The sequence below is a fragment of the Heterodontus francisci genome, chromosome 1, assembly GCF_036365525.1.
Source record: "Heterodontus francisci isolate sHetFra1 chromosome 1, sHetFra1.hap1, whole genome shotgun sequence".
NCBI lineage: Eukaryota > Metazoa > Chordata > Chondrichthyes > Heterodontiformes > Heterodontidae > Heterodontus > Heterodontus francisci.
The window spans coordinates 138,757,841-138,774,716 of record NC_090371.1 but is presented as its reverse complement, the minus strand read 5'-3'; the positions used below and the strand labels follow the sequence as shown (position 1 = coordinate 138,774,716).

General features: G+C 45.1%; 1 protein-coding gene across 3 annotated transcripts in view; it reads left to right on the top strand.

The window, feature by feature from the left end:
* Window positions 1-16,876, top strand: part of LOC137372677 (kelch-like protein 5) — a 211,094-nt gene that overhangs the window by 56,534 nt on the left and 137,684 nt on the right. For all 3 annotated transcript variants that reach the window (XM_068036734.1, XM_068036744.1, XM_068036724.1), the window contains one exon: window positions 11,570-11,651. The gene's annotated coding sequence lies outside the window, so the exon portion shown is untranslated. The remainder of the gene's footprint in view (window positions 1-11,569; window positions 11,652-16,876) is intronic.

The window sequence follows — 16,876 nt, the reverse complement described above, 5'->3', positions numbered from 1 at the left end:
AGGCAGCCTTGGGGCCTCCCCGCCTTGGCCTTCCTCCAGCAGCTGCCCACTCACCACCAAGAGCACTTGCCTTTGCCAAGGACCATTCCCGTACTTGCCCCGTGGCAGCTTCCTGCTGCCTGATTTTAACGTTTGCACAGCTACTTCCTGTTGACTTCCTGGCAAGCAGCGTGTTGATAAGATTCAGCCGGTAAAAGCAGCCAAGCCTGCATGCTGCCACTCCTGGACAGGCACACCTGTTGCTTTGATGCATTCCCACCTGGGAGTTAACATTAAGCCCCGAGAATTTTGAAGCTGAGTCCATTATAGCCATAAACATTACCAACAATAGTTTTTTTAACTGTGTTGTTAAAATATTTAAAGGTAGAGAACCCAAATATCCACCATCAATCATGATTTGCAATTGACTAAGGTGCCTGACCACAACAATATTTCCAAGGTCAGGGCAGGATCAGGCCATAAAAATAAATCAGATCGGAGCCTTCGCCAATATTAGCACATCTACTTGGGAGGAGGGGAAGGCGAGCCAAATGTGGCACATAAAAGCTGCATGGAGGCAAAGCTGACAGGGCTAGCTAAAAAGTTGAGACAAGTGTGAAATTGCCCCTTTATCAGAGACCTGATTAGATTTTACAAGTTTCCATTTGTGGAGCATTCTAGGCCATGAGTCTGGCCTGCAGCACGATTATGCCGATCCACTGCACTGAATGCCAGTATTATATGGGCATGCTACTGCTTCCACCCCTCCCTGGCACCCCCGAGGTAATTTGGGTCCAGAATCATCAACCAGATAATTGTCTCTTGCAGGATTCAGTCTAATTTTCGCTATAAATATGTTCATCTATGAATCAAAGATGAATTTTAGTACATTCTTCACTTGTAGTATAGTACACTAGAAATGTATACCCAATTAATTCAATAAGCTATTTACCTGATTTATAAGTTACCATGAATATATTTCACATCACTTTCATCATTATTTTTGTTGCTTTAGGGTCATATGTATTAATAATTTGGATGAAGGAATAGGGGATTGTATATTCAAGTTTGCAGATGCCGCTATGTTAGGAGGCATGCTAAGGTGTCTAGATGGTGCAAGAAGTTATATAAAGGGTCAGAGACAGCGTAAGTCAGTGAGAAAACAATAGAAGATTGAGTTCAATGTGGGTAAATAGGACAAAATTGGAATATTTTCTTAATGGTGAGAGACTAGGAACTGTGGAAGAGCAAAGGGATTTAGGTGTCCACGTAGACTTGCTATCCTGAACTTTACCTAGCTGTGGGATTGCTCTCCTTTGAGCAGAGAAGGCTGACATTGTTTGATAGAGGTGTTTATTTACTGTATCTAAACCCTTCATGACTTTGAAGAGGAACTGTTTTCACTGGCTGAAGGGTGGATAACCAGAGGGCACAGGTTCAAGGTGATTGGCTAAAGAAACTGAGGTGACAAGAGGAAAGTTTTTTTTTACACAAGTGGTTAGAATTTGGAATGCACCGACCGATCGGGTGGTGGATGTATTTAATAGTAATCTTCAAAAAGAACTGTAAAAAATGACGTCCAGGAAAGAAAACATCAGGGCAGAAAAGCTACAGAGATCTCTTCTAGAGGACAAAATGGAGGGCAGCAGAAAGAGGGGTCAACCTAGGCGTAGTTGGGTGATAGACATTACAGAGTGGTTGCGGATGAGCTACAGTGGATGTGCGAGGATGGCGAAAGATAGACGAGGGAACATACCATGACAGCAGATCCCCTGGTAGGAGCAGCTACAAGCAGCAGAAGCAGTCTTCAAAAGGGAATTGGATAAATACTTGAAGGAGAAAAAATTACAGAGACGTGGGGAAAGAGTGGGAGGATTGTGACTAACTAGATTGCTCTTTGAAAGAGCTGACACAGATTTGATGAGCCAAATGGCGGCCTCCTGTGCTGTACTATTCTATCATTTTATGAAATCACTAAAAGCTAGGGGACAGGTACAAAAAGGTTAATGGAATATTGGCCTTGATCATAATGGGGATGAAATTCCAAAGTGAAGACGCGATGTTTCAGTTGTGCAGAACCATAGTCAGACCACATCTGGAATGCTGCATGCTGTTATGCACAACATACCTCAGGAAGGATATACAGTGCAGATTCACCAGAATACTTGCAGGGCTTTTTTTTATTATTCGTTTGCGGGATGTGAACGTTGCTGGAAAGGCCAGCATTTGTTTCCCATCCCTAATTGTCCTTGAGCAGGCAGTGCTACTGCCTTCTTGAACTGCTGCAGTCCATTTTGTGTAGGTACAACCACATTGCTGTTAGGGAGGGAGTGCCAGGATTTTGACCCACCAACAGCGAAGGAACTGTTAATATAGTTCTAAGTCAGGATGGTGTTTGACTTGGAGGGGAACTTACAGGTGGTGATGTTGCCATGCATCAACTACCTTTGTCCTTCTAAGGGTAGAGGTCATGGGTTTGGAAGGTGCTGTGGAAGGAGCCTTGGCGAGTTGCTGCAGTGCATCTTGTAGATGTTGCACATTGTTGTCACTGTGCACCGGTGGTGGAGGGAGTGAACATTTAAGATGGAGGATGGGCTGTTGATCAAGCCAGCCACTTTGTCTTGGATGGTGTCGAGCTTCAAGCGTTGTTGGGGTTGTACTCATTCAAGTGGAGAGTATTACATCACACTTCTGACTTGTGTCTTGAAGATGGTGGACAGGCTTTGGGGAGTCTGGAGGTGAGTTACTCGCCGCAGAAAATTAAGGGGAGATTTAATCCATCTCTGTCTCTGGCAGCTGTCTGAGGCTGAGCCAGACTGTTCACAACCTTAGTGTCATATTTGACCCCAAGATGAGCACAACCACATATTCACGCCATCACTAAGATGCCTATTTCCACCTCTTTAATATCGTCTGTCTCAACCCCTATCGCATCTCTTCTGCTGAAACCCTCATCCGTGCCCTTGTTACCTCTAGACTTGACTATTCTAATGCACTCCTGGCTGGCCTTCCACATTCTACCCCCCGTAAACTTGAGCTTTTCCAAAACTCTGCTGTCCGTGTCCTAACTCGTACCAAATGCCATTCACCCATCCTCCCCTATGCTGTCTGACCTCCACTGGTTCCTGGTTAAACAATGGCTTGATTTTAAAATTCTCATCTTTGTTTTCAAATCAGTTGCCTCACCCCTCCCTATCTCTGTAATCTCTTCCAGCCCAACAACCCTCTGAGATATCTGCGCTCCTTTAATTCCAGCCTCTTGAGCATCCCTGATTTTAATCATTTGTGGTCATGCTGTTAGTTGCCTAGGCTTTAAGTTGTGGAATTCCCTCCCTAAACCTCTCCCTTGGTTTCCTCCTCTAAGGTGTCTCCTTAAAACTTCCTCTTTGACCAAGCTTTTGATCATCTGCCCTAATATCTCCTTATGTGGCTCAGTGTCGTATTTTGTTTTATAATTCCTCTGTGAAGTGCCTTGGCACATTTTATTATGTTAGAAGCACTATACAAATACAAGTTGTAGTTGAGGGGTTTTGTTAGAGTAAATAAGAAGAATGTGTTTCTAGTGGCAGAATATTTGGTTACCAGAGGTCACAAATTTTAAATAATTGACAAAAGAACCAGTGGGAGGTGGAGACTTTTGTTTGCAGCAAGCGTTGTGATCTAGAATGCACTGCCCAAAGATGTGGTGAAAGCATGTTCAATAGTCCCTGTTGAAAGGGAATTGGACGTGTAGTTGAAATGGAAAAATTAGCAGAGCTATGGGGAAAAAACAGGGTGAGTGGAACTAATTGAATGGTTCTTTCAAAGGACCAGCTCAGGCACATATAGCCTTGTTTCCTACATTACAACAGTGACTGCACGTTAGAAGAACTTCATTGGCTGTAAAAAGTTTTGAGACGCCCAGTGGTCATGAAAAGCACTATATAAATGCAAGTTTATTTTTCCTTCTGTGCTATAGGATTCTGTGTTTCTGTGACTGAGACTTAGCAATTTTCTTCTTTTGTGCTCTGGTTTTGCAATCAATTTTACCTTAACGTGCTTCATCTGTGCTGTCTAGCAATCTCTTGATTATTGAAAAGTAATCATCGTAGAAGTCCTCTTCTGTTACCAATTGAATTCCTGCCTTAGTGGAAACCTGGATGAGAGGTAATGACACCTTGTCACTTAATGAAGCCTCCCTGCCTGACTACATCTTCAACCGCTTGCCTCACCAAGACTGCCATGGTGGCGGTGTGGCACATCATACCTTACCCTGATCCCCTACTACTCTCCTCCTTTGAGCCTCTCACCTCTCCTTCAAAATCATCATTCTCTACCATCTTCCCGTGTATGATAAAACTTTTATCACCAAGATATCTTTACTGCTGTCCTCCTTCTGCCTCTGCACTGAACAACTTTGCATCCTCGGTGATTTCAATGTCCATCTCAACTCATCATGTTCTCTCTCCATTGAATTTACTGCCCTCTTATCCTCACTAAATCTCTCCCACCATGTAAGCTCCCCAACCCTTAGTCATGGCCACTCCCTTGACCTTGCCATCTCATGTGGTTTTGCTAGTCCCATTGTATCAATTACAGATAAGGCAGACTCTGATCACTTCCTTGTATTACTCTCCACCCACATCCCCTTCCACACCCCAACCCTACCTCCTTCTGTATCCATCACTGGAAAAAACTATTGCCCAATTCACTTACAACTGCGCTTTCAAAATCCCAACTAGCTTTTGGCCCTCCATTCGCCACAACATTTCTACAGCAACTGATTTGCTCAGCTGCACCCTCACCTCCACCTTCAATGCCCTTGTCCCCATTAAAACCATTACTGTCTCCCTCCCCCTGGGCTGTTCCCTGGTATGCCCTTCATCTCTGCTACCTTAAGTCCAAGGGACGCAGACTTGAAAGGATATGGTGGACAACTAGTTTAGCCATCCACCGTCAGATCTGGAAGGACCACATAAGACACTATCAGGACCTGCTCTCTATTCCAGTATCATCCTGGAATGCAAAGATAACCCCTGCCTTCTTTTCTGTATTGCAAACTGTCTTCTTAAACCCCTCTCCCCTGTCTCCTCCACCCTCACCTCCAACTGTAATTGCAAGGAGCTCATGGACTTCTTTGTCACTAAGATGAAGCCCATCCAATCAGCTGCCTCTGTCACATCCTTCCCTTCTACTAACCCACCTGGCCAAACTTCCTATAATGCTCCCCCCCCCCCCCCCACCCCCCGTCCTCGTCCTGAATGGTATTTTTCTCTAGTTTCTCTCCTATCTTGCCTTATGCCCTCTCTGAGCTCATCTTGTCCATGAGACCCACCTCCTGCTCCCTCGATCCTATTCCCACTAAACTGCTGACCACCCAATTTCCCCGCCTGGTCCCATACTAGCTAATATTGTAAATGGTTCTCTTCAGTTGTTGTTGCTCTCTCCTTTAAAGCTGACGTCATCACCCCTCTCCTCAAAAAGACCAACTCTTTACCCCACCGTCTTTGCAGACTACCGTTCTATCTCCAGCATTCTTTTCCTCTCTAAGGTCCTTGAATGTGTTGTCACCTCCCAAATCCATTCCCATCTTTCCCAGAACTCCATGTTTGAATCCCTCCAATCAGCTTTCTGCCCCCCCACAGTACCGAAACAGCTCTCATCAAAATCACAAATGACATCCTATTTAACTGTAATAAATGTAAACTTTCCCTCCTCATCCTGTTGACTTGTCTGCAGCCTTTAACATGGTTGACCACCCCATCCTCCTCCAATGCCTCTCTACTGTCGTCCAGCTGGGTGGGACTGCTCTCACCTGGTTCCATTCTTAACCATCTAATCATAACCAGCGAATCATTTGCAATGACTTCTCTTCCTGCTCCCGCACTGTTCGCTCTGGTGTCTTCCAAGAATGTATGCTTGGACCCCTCATTCTCATCTACATGCTGCCCCTTGACGACATCACTCAAAAACACAGTATGCTTCAGATTCCCAGCTCTACCTCACCACCACCTCTTTCGACTCCTCCACTGTTGCTAAATTATTAGGCTGCTTATCCGGCGTCCAGTCCTGGATGCGCAGAAAGTTCCTTCAATTAAATATTGACAAGACTGAAGCCATTGTTTTCAGTCCCTGCTCCAAACTCTGTTTCCTAGCTACGATTTCATCCCTCACCCTGGCAACATTCTTAGATTAAGCCAGTCTTTGCAACCTTGGTGTCACATTTGACCCCGAGATGAACTTTCGACCTCACTAAGAGTGCCTATTTCCATCTCCATAACATTGCCCGACTTCGCCCCTGCCTTAGCTCATCTGCTGCTGAAACCTTCATTCATGCCTTCGTTACCTCTAGCCCTGACTAATCCAACACATTCCTGGCTGGTCAACCACATTCTACCCTTCGTAACATGTGGTCATCCAAAGCCCAGTTGCCCATGTCTTAACTCGCACCAAATACTGTTCCCCTATCACTCCCGTGAACATAGAAACATAGAAAAATAGGAGCAGGGGTAGACCATTCGGCCCTTCGAGCCTGCACCGCCATTCAATACGATCATGGCTGATCATCCAAACTCAGTACCCTGTTCCCGCTTTCTCCCTGTATCCCTTGTTCCCTTTAGCCCTAAGAACTATATCTAACTCTTTCTTGAATATATTTAATAATTTGGCCTCAACTGCTTTCTGTGGTAGAGAATTCCACAGGTTCACCACTCTCTGGGTGAAGAAATCCCTCCTCATCTCAGTCTTAAATGGCTTACCCCTTATCCTTAGACTGTGACCCCTTGTCCTGGACTCCCCATTCATCGGGAACATCCTTCCTGAATCTAGTCTGTCCAGTCCTGTTAGTATTTTGTAGGTTTCTATGAGTTCCCCTCTCATTCTTCTAAACTCTAGCGAATACAAGCCTAATCGACCCAATCTCTCCTCATATGTCAGTCCTGCCATCCCAGGAATCAGTCTGGTGAACCTTCGCTGCACTCCCTCCATAACAAGAACATCCTTCCTCAGATAAGGAGACCAAAATTGCACACAATACTCCTGATGTGGTCTCACCAAGGCCTTGTATAATTGCAGCAAGACATCCTTGCTGCTGTACTCGAATCCTCTCGCTATGAAGGCCAACATACCATTTGCCTTCTTAACTGCCTGCTGCACCTGCATGCTTGCTTTCAGTGACTGGTGCACAAGGACACCCAGGTCTCGCTGCACCTCCCCCTTTCTCAATCTATCGCAGTTCAGATAATCTGCCTTTCTGTATTTGCCACCAAAGTGGATAACCTCACATTTATCCATGCATCATGTATTTGCCCACTCACTCAACCTGTCCAAATCACACTGGAGCTTCTCTGCATCCTCCTCACAACTCACAGTCCCACTCAGCTTCGTGTCATCTGCAAACTTGGAAATATCACATTTAATTCCCTCATCGATATCATTAATATATATTGTGAATAGCTGGGGTCCTAACACTGATCCGTGCGGTACCCCACAATCACTGCCTGCCACTCGGAAAAAGACCCATTTATTCTTACTCTTTGTTTCCTGTCTGCCAACCAGTTCTCTATCCATTCAGTACCATACCCCCAATTCCATGTACTTTAATTTTGCATGCTAATCTCTTATGTGGGACCTTATCAAAAGACTTCTGAAAGTCCAAATACACCACATTCACTGGTTCTCCCTTATCCTACTAGTTACATCCTCAAAAAATTCTAGTAGATTTGTCAAGCATGATTTCCCTTTCATAAATCCATGTTGACTTTGTCCGATCCTGTCATTGTTTTCCAAGTGCTCGCTATTACATCTTTTATAATGGACTCTAGCATTTCCCCACTACTAATGTCAGGCTAACTGGTCTATAATTCCCAGTTTTCTCTCTACCTCCTTTATTAAGTAGTGGGGTTACATTAGCTACCCTCCAATCTGTTGGAACTGTTCCAGAGTCTATAGAATTTTGAAAAATGACCAGCAATGCATCTACTATTTCTAGGCCTGCTTCCTTAAGGTACTCTGGGATGTAGATTATCAGGCCCTGGGGATTTATCGGCCTTCAATGCCATCAATTTCTCTAACAACATTTCCCTAGTAATACAGATTTCATACAGTTCCTCCCTCTCACTAGATCCTATGTTCCCCAACATTTCTGGGAGGCAATTTGTGTCCTCCTTTGTGAAGACATAACTAAAGTATGTATTTAATTGGTCTGCCATTTCTTTGTTCCCCATTATAAATTCCCCTGTTTCTGACTGTAAGGGACCCACATTTGTCTTCACTAATCTTTTTCTCTTCACATATCTATAGATGCTTTTACAGTCAGTTTTTATGTGCTCTGCAAGCTTACTCTCATACTCTATTTTCCCCTTCTTAATTAATCCCTTTGTCCTTCTTTGCTGAATTCTAAACTGCTCCCAATCCTCAGGTTTGCTGCTTATTCTGGCCATTTTATCTTTCTCCTCCTTGGATGTAATACTATTCCTAATTTCTTTTGTAAGCCACGGTTGAGCAACCCTTCCAGTTTTATTTTTGCGCCAGACAGGAATCAACAATTGTTGTAATTCATCCATGCGCTCTTTAAGTGCTAGCCATTGCCTATCCACAGCCAACTCTTTAAGTAACATTCCCCAATCTATCATAGACAACTCATGCCTCATACCTTCATAGTTTCCTTTATTTAGATTCAGGACCCTAGTCTCGGAATCAACTGTCTCACTCTCCATCTGAATGAAGAATTCTATCATGTTATAGTCGCTCTTCCCCAAGGGAACCCACACAAGATTGCTAACTAATCCTTTATTATTACACAATACCCAGTCTAGGATGGCCTGTTCTCTAGTTGGTTCCTCAACGTATTAGTGCATAAAACCATCACATATACACTCCAGGAAGTCCTGCTCTGCAGTATTATTGCTAATTTAGTTTGCCTAATCTATATGTAGATTAGATTCACCCATAATTACGGTTGTACCCTTATTGCATGCGTCTCTGATTTCCTGTTTAATGCCATCCTCTACGTCACCACTGCTGTTTGGGGGTCTATATACAACCCCCGCCAACATTTTCTGCCCCTTGATGTTTCTTAGCTCCACCCACACAGATTCCACATCAGATTCTCTGAGCTAATATCCTTCCTCACTATTGTATTGATTTCCTCTTTTATTAACAACACTACTCCACCTCCTTTCCCTTTTTGCCTGTCCTTCCTAAATATTGAATACCCTTGGATGTTCAGTTTCCATCCTTGGTCACCCTGCAGCCATGTCTCTGTAATCACAACTATATCGTTTTACATCTATTTGCGTAGTTAATGTGCCTACCTTGCGAATACTCCACGCATTGAGACACAATGCCTTTAGGCTTGTCTTTTTAACATTCTGAGTCATCTTAGCATTATTTCGCTCTATGGCCCTATTTGTTTCTTGCCCTTGATTCCTATGTCTTCCACACTTGCCTTTCTGTTTCCTGTCTTTCGTTTCTATCCTTGTTTCCTCCTCCTCAGTCTCCCCGCTCAGGTTCCCTACCCCTGCCATTCCAGTTTAAATCCTCCCCAACAGCACTAGCAAACGCCCCTGCAAGGACATCGGTTTTGGTCCTGCCTGGATGTAACCCGTCCCACTTGTACAGGTCCCACCTTCCCCAGAACAGGTCCTGATGTCCTAGGAATCTAAACCCCGCCCTCCTGCGCCATTTCTCCAGCCATGCATTCGTCTGGTCTATTCTCCTGTTCCTATAGTCACTAACACGTGGCACAGGAAGTAATCCTGAGATTACTACCTTTGAGGTCCTGCTTTTTAATTGAGCTGCGATCTCCTTAAATTCATCTTGCAGGACCTTCCCTTTTTCTATCTATGTCATTGGTACCGACATGTACCACGACCACTGGCTGTTCACCCTCCCTCTTCAGAATGTCTTGCAGCTGCTCCAAGACATTCTTGACCCTAGCACCAGGGAGGCTACATACCCTCCTGGAGTCTATTTTGCGGCCACAGAAACGCCTGTCTGTTCCCCTTACAATTGAATTTCCTATCACTATGGCTCTCCCAGTCTTTCCCCCAGCCCTGCTGTGCAGCAGAGTCATCCATGGTGCCAAAAAACTTGGCTGTTGCTGCTTTCCCCTGGGAGGCAAACCCCCCCCCCAACAGTATCCAAAGCAATATATCTGTTTCAGGGGGGGATGGCCATAGTGGCCTCCTGCACTACCTGCCTGCGCCACTACTCCGCATGGTGGTCACCCATCCCTTTTCTGCCTGTGCAGCCATTACCTGCGGTGTGACCACCTGGCTAAATGTGCTATCCACAACGTCCTCAGCATCGCGGATACTCCACAGTGAATCCACCCGCAGCTCCAGTTCCGTAATGCAGGTAGCCAGTAGCTGCAGATGGATACACTTCCTGCACACATGGTCGTCAAGGACACTAGAAGCGTCCCTGATTTCCCACAAAGCACAGGAGGAGCATATCACGGGGCTGAGCTCTCCTGCCATGACGTACCTTTAGATTACTTAGTTACTCCCTATTAAAAATACTAATTACAGTAGGGGCCGTGTTCTATTCCAAGTACTACCCACTACAATCTAAAGTCCTTAATAAATCACACTAATTAAAAAAAACACACTTTAGTAATACTCACCTTATCACTTATAGGGTAGGTTTTGAGGATTTTTCCTTTTTTCCCCTTTTTTTAAGCTATTTAAATGCTGTTACTAACCCAACCAATCACCTTGCAGATTTCCCGTGATGTCACTGTAAGTCTTTTTTCCCTCTTTCGAATCTCAGCGCGTGCCGGCACAAAGAGAGTGAGAGTGAGAGAGAGAGAGAGAGAGAGCTTTCTGCCGCTCAGGTCTCCAGGCTGGCCTACATTGGCTCCCGGTCAAGCAACGTCTTTCTTTTAAAAGTCTCATCCTTGTTTTCAAATCCCTCCATGGCCTCACCCCTCACTATCTCTGTAATCTCCTCCAGCCCCACCACCCTCCAAGATATCCACACTCCTCTAATTCTGGCCTCTTGTGTATCCACGATTTTAACAGTTGGTGGTCGCGCCTTTCATTGCCAAGGCCCTAAGCTCTGGAATACCCTCCCCACACCTCTCCGACTCTCTACCTTGCTTTCCTCCTTTAAGACACACCTTAAATCTACCTCTTTGACCAAGCATTTGATCATCTGACCTAATATCTCTTTTAGTGGCTCGGTGTCATATTTGATTTTATAATGTTCCTGTGAAGTGCCTTGGGACATTTTATTCTGTTAAAGGCGCTTTATAAATATGTGTTGTTGTGCAAGATATTGGAAAAATCAGGGTATCATTGAGAAATTAAGGTGAAGCAGATGAGTTTGGGCTGATAGATGTTCAAAAGTTACTTGGTCACAGGAGAAGTTTCTAAAATGACTGAAGACTAGTTTTGGAGGTAGCGAAGTGTATTTCTGTTGTATTTGATACCTTTTGGTCACTTTAATTCTCATAGTGCTATGAATATATCTTGCTACTTTCCAAGTATTTGGTTATTGCAGGACCCTGTCATTTAATCACACCTAAGTTATTGTCACTTAAAGTTGTGAATCATTCTAAAGTAATTGTGCAATCTTGTGAGATTTCATGTGAAACCTTTTTTTCCAGAATGACTGAAGTGTTTGACTGCACTGGTTCTCGATGCATTTACTCTCATACAGCCTTAAGAAATTAAAAAACTTGAATGTCGGTAAGTGATCTTAATTTTCTGTAATTTTTTTCACATCTTAATGGTATAGTTGCATATTTTGTCATGGTAATTGCTTATAATTGCTTGTCGAAGTGCAGTTTTACTGCAGTGGAAGTATCCAAAAAACAAGGTCAACAAAATCTAATTATTTTTGAAGAGTACAAAGGAGTATCCAGTTTGTCCTTTCTAAAATTATGAAAAGCTTTAAAAGGGTAAACAGCAACATATAGAATTATGTTGTATCCACTGTTGATGAATTGTTAAAACAACAACTTGCATTTATTTTCTACCTTTTCTTCTTCTTCTTTGGCCTCCTTATCTCGAGAGACAATGGATAAGCGCCTGGAGGTGGTCAGTGGTTTGTGAAGCAGCGCCTGGAGTGGCTATAAAGGCCAATTCTAGAGTGACAGGCTCTTCCACAGGTGCTGCAGAGAAATTTGTTTGTCGGGGCTGTTCCACAGTTGGCTCTCCCCTTGCACCTCTGTCTTTTTTCCTGCCAACTACTAAGTCTCTTTGACTCGCCACACTTTAGCTCCGTCTTTATGGCTGCCCACCAGCTCTGGCAAACGCTGGCAACTGACTCCCACGACTTGTGATCAATGTCACAGGATTTCATGTCGCGTTTGCAGACGTCTTTAAAGCGGAGACATGGACGGCCGGTGAGTCTGATACCAGTGGCGAGCTCGCTGTACAATGTGTCTTTGGGGATCCTGCCATCTTCCATGCGGCTCACATGGCCAAGCCATCTCAAGCGCCTCTGACTCAGTAGTGTGTATAAGCTGGGGATGTTGGTCGCCTCGAGGACTTCTGTGTTGGAGATACGGTCCTGCCACCTGATGCCAAGTATTCTCCGGAGGCAGCGAAGCTGGAATGAATTGAGACGTCGCTCTTGGCTGACATACGTTGTCCAGGCCTCGCTGCCATAGAGCAAGGTACTGAGGACACCTTGAACCTTTACACCTACCTTTAACATAGTAAAATGTCTCACAGTGCTTCACAAGAACATTGTCAAATGAAGTTTAACACTGAACACACACAAGCAGATGACAAAAAGCTTTCTCAAAGAGGTAGATTTTAAGGAATGTCTTAAAGGAGGATAGAGAGGTGGATAGGTAGAGGGGCGGAGAGGTTGAGGGAGAGAATTCCAGAGCTTAGGCCCTCGGCAATTGAAGTTATGGCTGCCAATTGCAAACTGTCGCAAGACGTTGCTTAACCAGGAGTCAGTGTAGGTCAGTGTTCAGAAGAGTGATAGGGGAACGGGATTTGGTGCGAGTTAAGACATGGGCAACAGGGTTTTGGATGACCACACGTTTACGAAGGGTAGAATGTGGGAGACCAGCCAGGAATGTGTTGGATTAGTCAGGGCTAGAGGTAAGGAAGGCATGAATGAAGGTTTCAGCAGCAGGTGAGCTAAGGCAGGGGTGAAGTTGGGCAATGTTATGGAGATGGAAATAGGCACTCTTCGTGATGGCGGGAGTGTGAGGTCGAAAGTTCATCTCGGGGTCAAATGTGACACCAAGTTTGCAAAGACTGGCTTAATCTAAGAATGTTGCCAGGGTGAAGGATGAAATCGTAGCTCGGAAATAGAGTTTGGAGCAGAGACTGAAAACAGTGGCTTCAGTCTTTCCAATATTTAATTGAAGGACACTTCTGCTCATTCAGTACTGGATGCCGGATAAGCAGTCTAATAATTTAGCAGACTAACTCTGAAATTTCTGTGCAAAAGGCCAGAGTTAGAGAAGCGTAGAGGCTATGGAGGAATTTGAACGCAAGGATGAGAATTTTAAAATTGAGGCATTGTTCAGCCAGGAGCCAATGTTGGTCAGTGAGCAAAGGAGTGATGGGTGAATGGGAGTAGTGCGAGTTAGAATACGGGGAGATCTTTTGAACAAAGAGCAAGGTGCTCTGAAATGGGAGGAATTTCTTCGACTCTGGACACTGCTTCTACCTTTGACTTCCAGAGATCCAACCAACAGAATATTCAAAATTTACCAGCTTGTTGTATGTCCCATGCCCAGATCTTCCCTCATTTGAGTTTACTGCTGACTCTAAAATGGGCAGCAGAGTTTTGGATGTGCTTAGGTTTATGGACAGTGGGAGTTGGGAGGCTGGCCAGGAGTGCACTGGAATAGTCAAGTCTGGAGAGAACAAAGAATGAGTGTTTTAGTAGTGGATGAGCTGAGACAGGGCAGAGTCAGGTGATATTACGGAGGTGGAACTAGGCAGCTTAGTGCCTCGGTGGGAGATGGTGACATAGTGGTAATATCGCTGAACTAGTAATCCAGAAACCCAGGCTAATGTCCTGGGGACATGGGTTCAAATGCCACCATGGCAGCTGGTGGAGTTTAAATTCAATTAATAAATTCAGTTAATTAATACAAATCTGGAATTGAAAGTTAGGTTCATGCCACCATTACAAAGACTATCATAGAACATAGAACAGTACAGGCCCTTCGGCCCACGATGATGTGCCGAACCTTTAACCTACTCGAGGATCAAACTACCCACATACCCTTCATACTACTATCATCCATGTACCTATCCAAGAGTCGCTTAAATGCCCCTAATGTATCTGCTTCTACTACCACCGCTGGCAGTGCATTCCACGCACCCACCACTCTCTGTGTAAAGAACCTACCTCTGACATCTCCCCGAAACCTTCCTCCAATCACCTTAAAATTATGCCCCCTGGTGATAGCCCTTTCCACCCTGGGAAAAAGTCTCTGGCTATCCACTCTAGCTATGCCTCTCATCATCTTGTACCCCTCTATCGAGTCACCTCTCATCCTTCTTCGCTCCAATGAGAAAAGCCCTAGCTCCCTCAACCTTTCTTCGTAAGACATGCCCTCCAGTCCAGGCAGCATCCTGGTAAATCTCCTCTGCACCCTCTCTAAAGCTTCCACATCCTTCCTATAATGAGGCGACCAGAACTGAACACAATATTCCAAGTGTGGTCTAACCAGGGCTTTATAGAGCTGCAGCATAACCTCGCGGCTCTTATACTCAATCCCCCTGTTAATGAAAGCCAACACACCATACGCCTTCTTAACAACCCTATCAACTTGGGTGGGCAACTTTGAGCGATCTATGGACATGGACCCCAAGATCCCTCTGTTCCTCCACACTACCAAGAATCCTGTCTTTAAGCCTGTATTCCGCATTCAAATTCGACCTTCCAAAATGAATCACTTCACACTTTTCCAGGTTGAACTCCATCTGCCACTTCTCAGCCCAGCTCTGCATCCTGTCAATGTCCCGTTGCAACCTACAACAGCCTTCCACACTATCCACAACTGCAGCAACCTTCGTGTCATCGGCAAACTTGCTAACCCAGCCTTCCACTTCCTCATCCAAGTCATTTATAAAAATCACAAAGAGCAGAGGTCCCAGAACAGATCCCTGCGGAACACCACTGGTCACCGAGCTCCAGGCTGAATACTTTCCATCTACTACTACCCTCTGTCTTCTATGGGCCAGCCAATTCTGTATCCAGCCAGCCAACTTTCCCTGTATCCCATGCCTCCTTACTTTCTGAATGAGCCTACCATGGGGAACTTTATCAAACGCCTTGCTAAAATCCATGTACACCACATCCACTGCTCTTCCTTCATCAATGTGTTTTGTCGCATCTTCAAAGAATTCAATAATTCCCTTTCTTGAACAAGGGAATAACATTTGCCGCCCTCCAATCATCTGGTACTACTCCAGTGGACAGTGAGGATGCAAAGATCATCGCCAAAGGCACGGCAATCTCTTCCCTCGCTTCCCGTAATATCCTTGGGTATATCCCGTCTGGCCCCGGGGACTTATCTGTCCTCATGTCTTTCAAAATTTCCAGCACATCCTCCCTCTTAACATCAACCTGTTCGAGCATATCAGCCTGTTTCACGCTGTCCTCACAAATGACCAGGTCCCTCTCACTAGTGAATACTGAAGCAAAGTATTAATTTAGGACCTCCCCTACCTCCTCCGACGCCAGGCACAAGTTCCCTCCACTATCCCTGACAGGTCCTACCCTCACTCTGGCCATCCTCTTGTTCCTCACATAAGTGTAGAACGCCATGGGATTTTCCTTAATACTACCCGCCAAGACATTTTCATGTCCCCTTCTAGCTCTCCTAAGTCCATTCTTCAGTTCCTTCCTGGCTACCTTGTAACCCTCTAGAGCCCTGTCTGATCCTTGCTTCCTCAACCTTAAGTAAGCTTCCTTCTTCCTCTTGACTAGCTGTTCCACATCTCTTGTCATCCAAGGTTCCTTCACCCTACCATCCCTTCCTTGCCTCATCGGGACAAACCTATCCAGTAGTCGCAGCAAGTGCTCCCTGAACAACCTCCACATATCTGTCGTGCACTTCCCTGAGAACATCTGTTCCCAATTTATGCTCCCCAGTTCCTGCCAAATAGCATTGTAATTTCCCCTCCCCTAATTAAATATTTTCCCATTCCGTCTGCTCCTGTCCCTCTCCATGACTATAGTAATGGTCAGGGAGTTGTGATCACTATCACCGAAATGCTCTCCCACCGAGAGATCTGCCACCTGGCCTGGTTCGTTGCCAAGCACCAAATCCAACATAGCCTCCCCTCTAGTCGGCCTATCTACATATTGAGTCAGGAAACCTTCCTGGACACACCTGACAAAAACTGCTCCATCCAACTATTTGCACTCAGGAGGTTCCAGTCAATATTAGGGAGGTTGAAGTCACCCATGACAACAACCCTGTTACTTCTGCACCTTTCCAAAATCTGCCTCCCAATCTGTTCCTCCGTGTCTCTGTTGCTATTGGGGGGTCTATAGAAAACTCCCAATAAAGTGACTGCTCCTTTCCTGTTTCTGACTTCCACCCATAATGACTCAGTAGACAAACCCTCCTCGACGACCTCCCTTTCTGTAGATATGATACTATCCCTGATTAGCAATGCCACTCCCCCACCTCTTTTACCTCCCTCCCTATTCCTTTTGAAACATCTAAACCCCGGAATATCCAACATCCATTCCTGCCCCTGTGATATCCAAGTCTCCGTAATGGCCACAACATCGTAGCTCCAAGTACTGATCCATGCTCTAAGTTCATCACCCTTACTCCTGACACTTCTTGCATTAACATAGATGCACTTCAACCCATCATACTGGCTGCAACTTTGCCCTGTCAACTGTCTAACCTTCCTCTCAGGCTCTCTGCACTCTGTATCTGCCTGTTCAACAGCTACCACATCCACTGATCCGT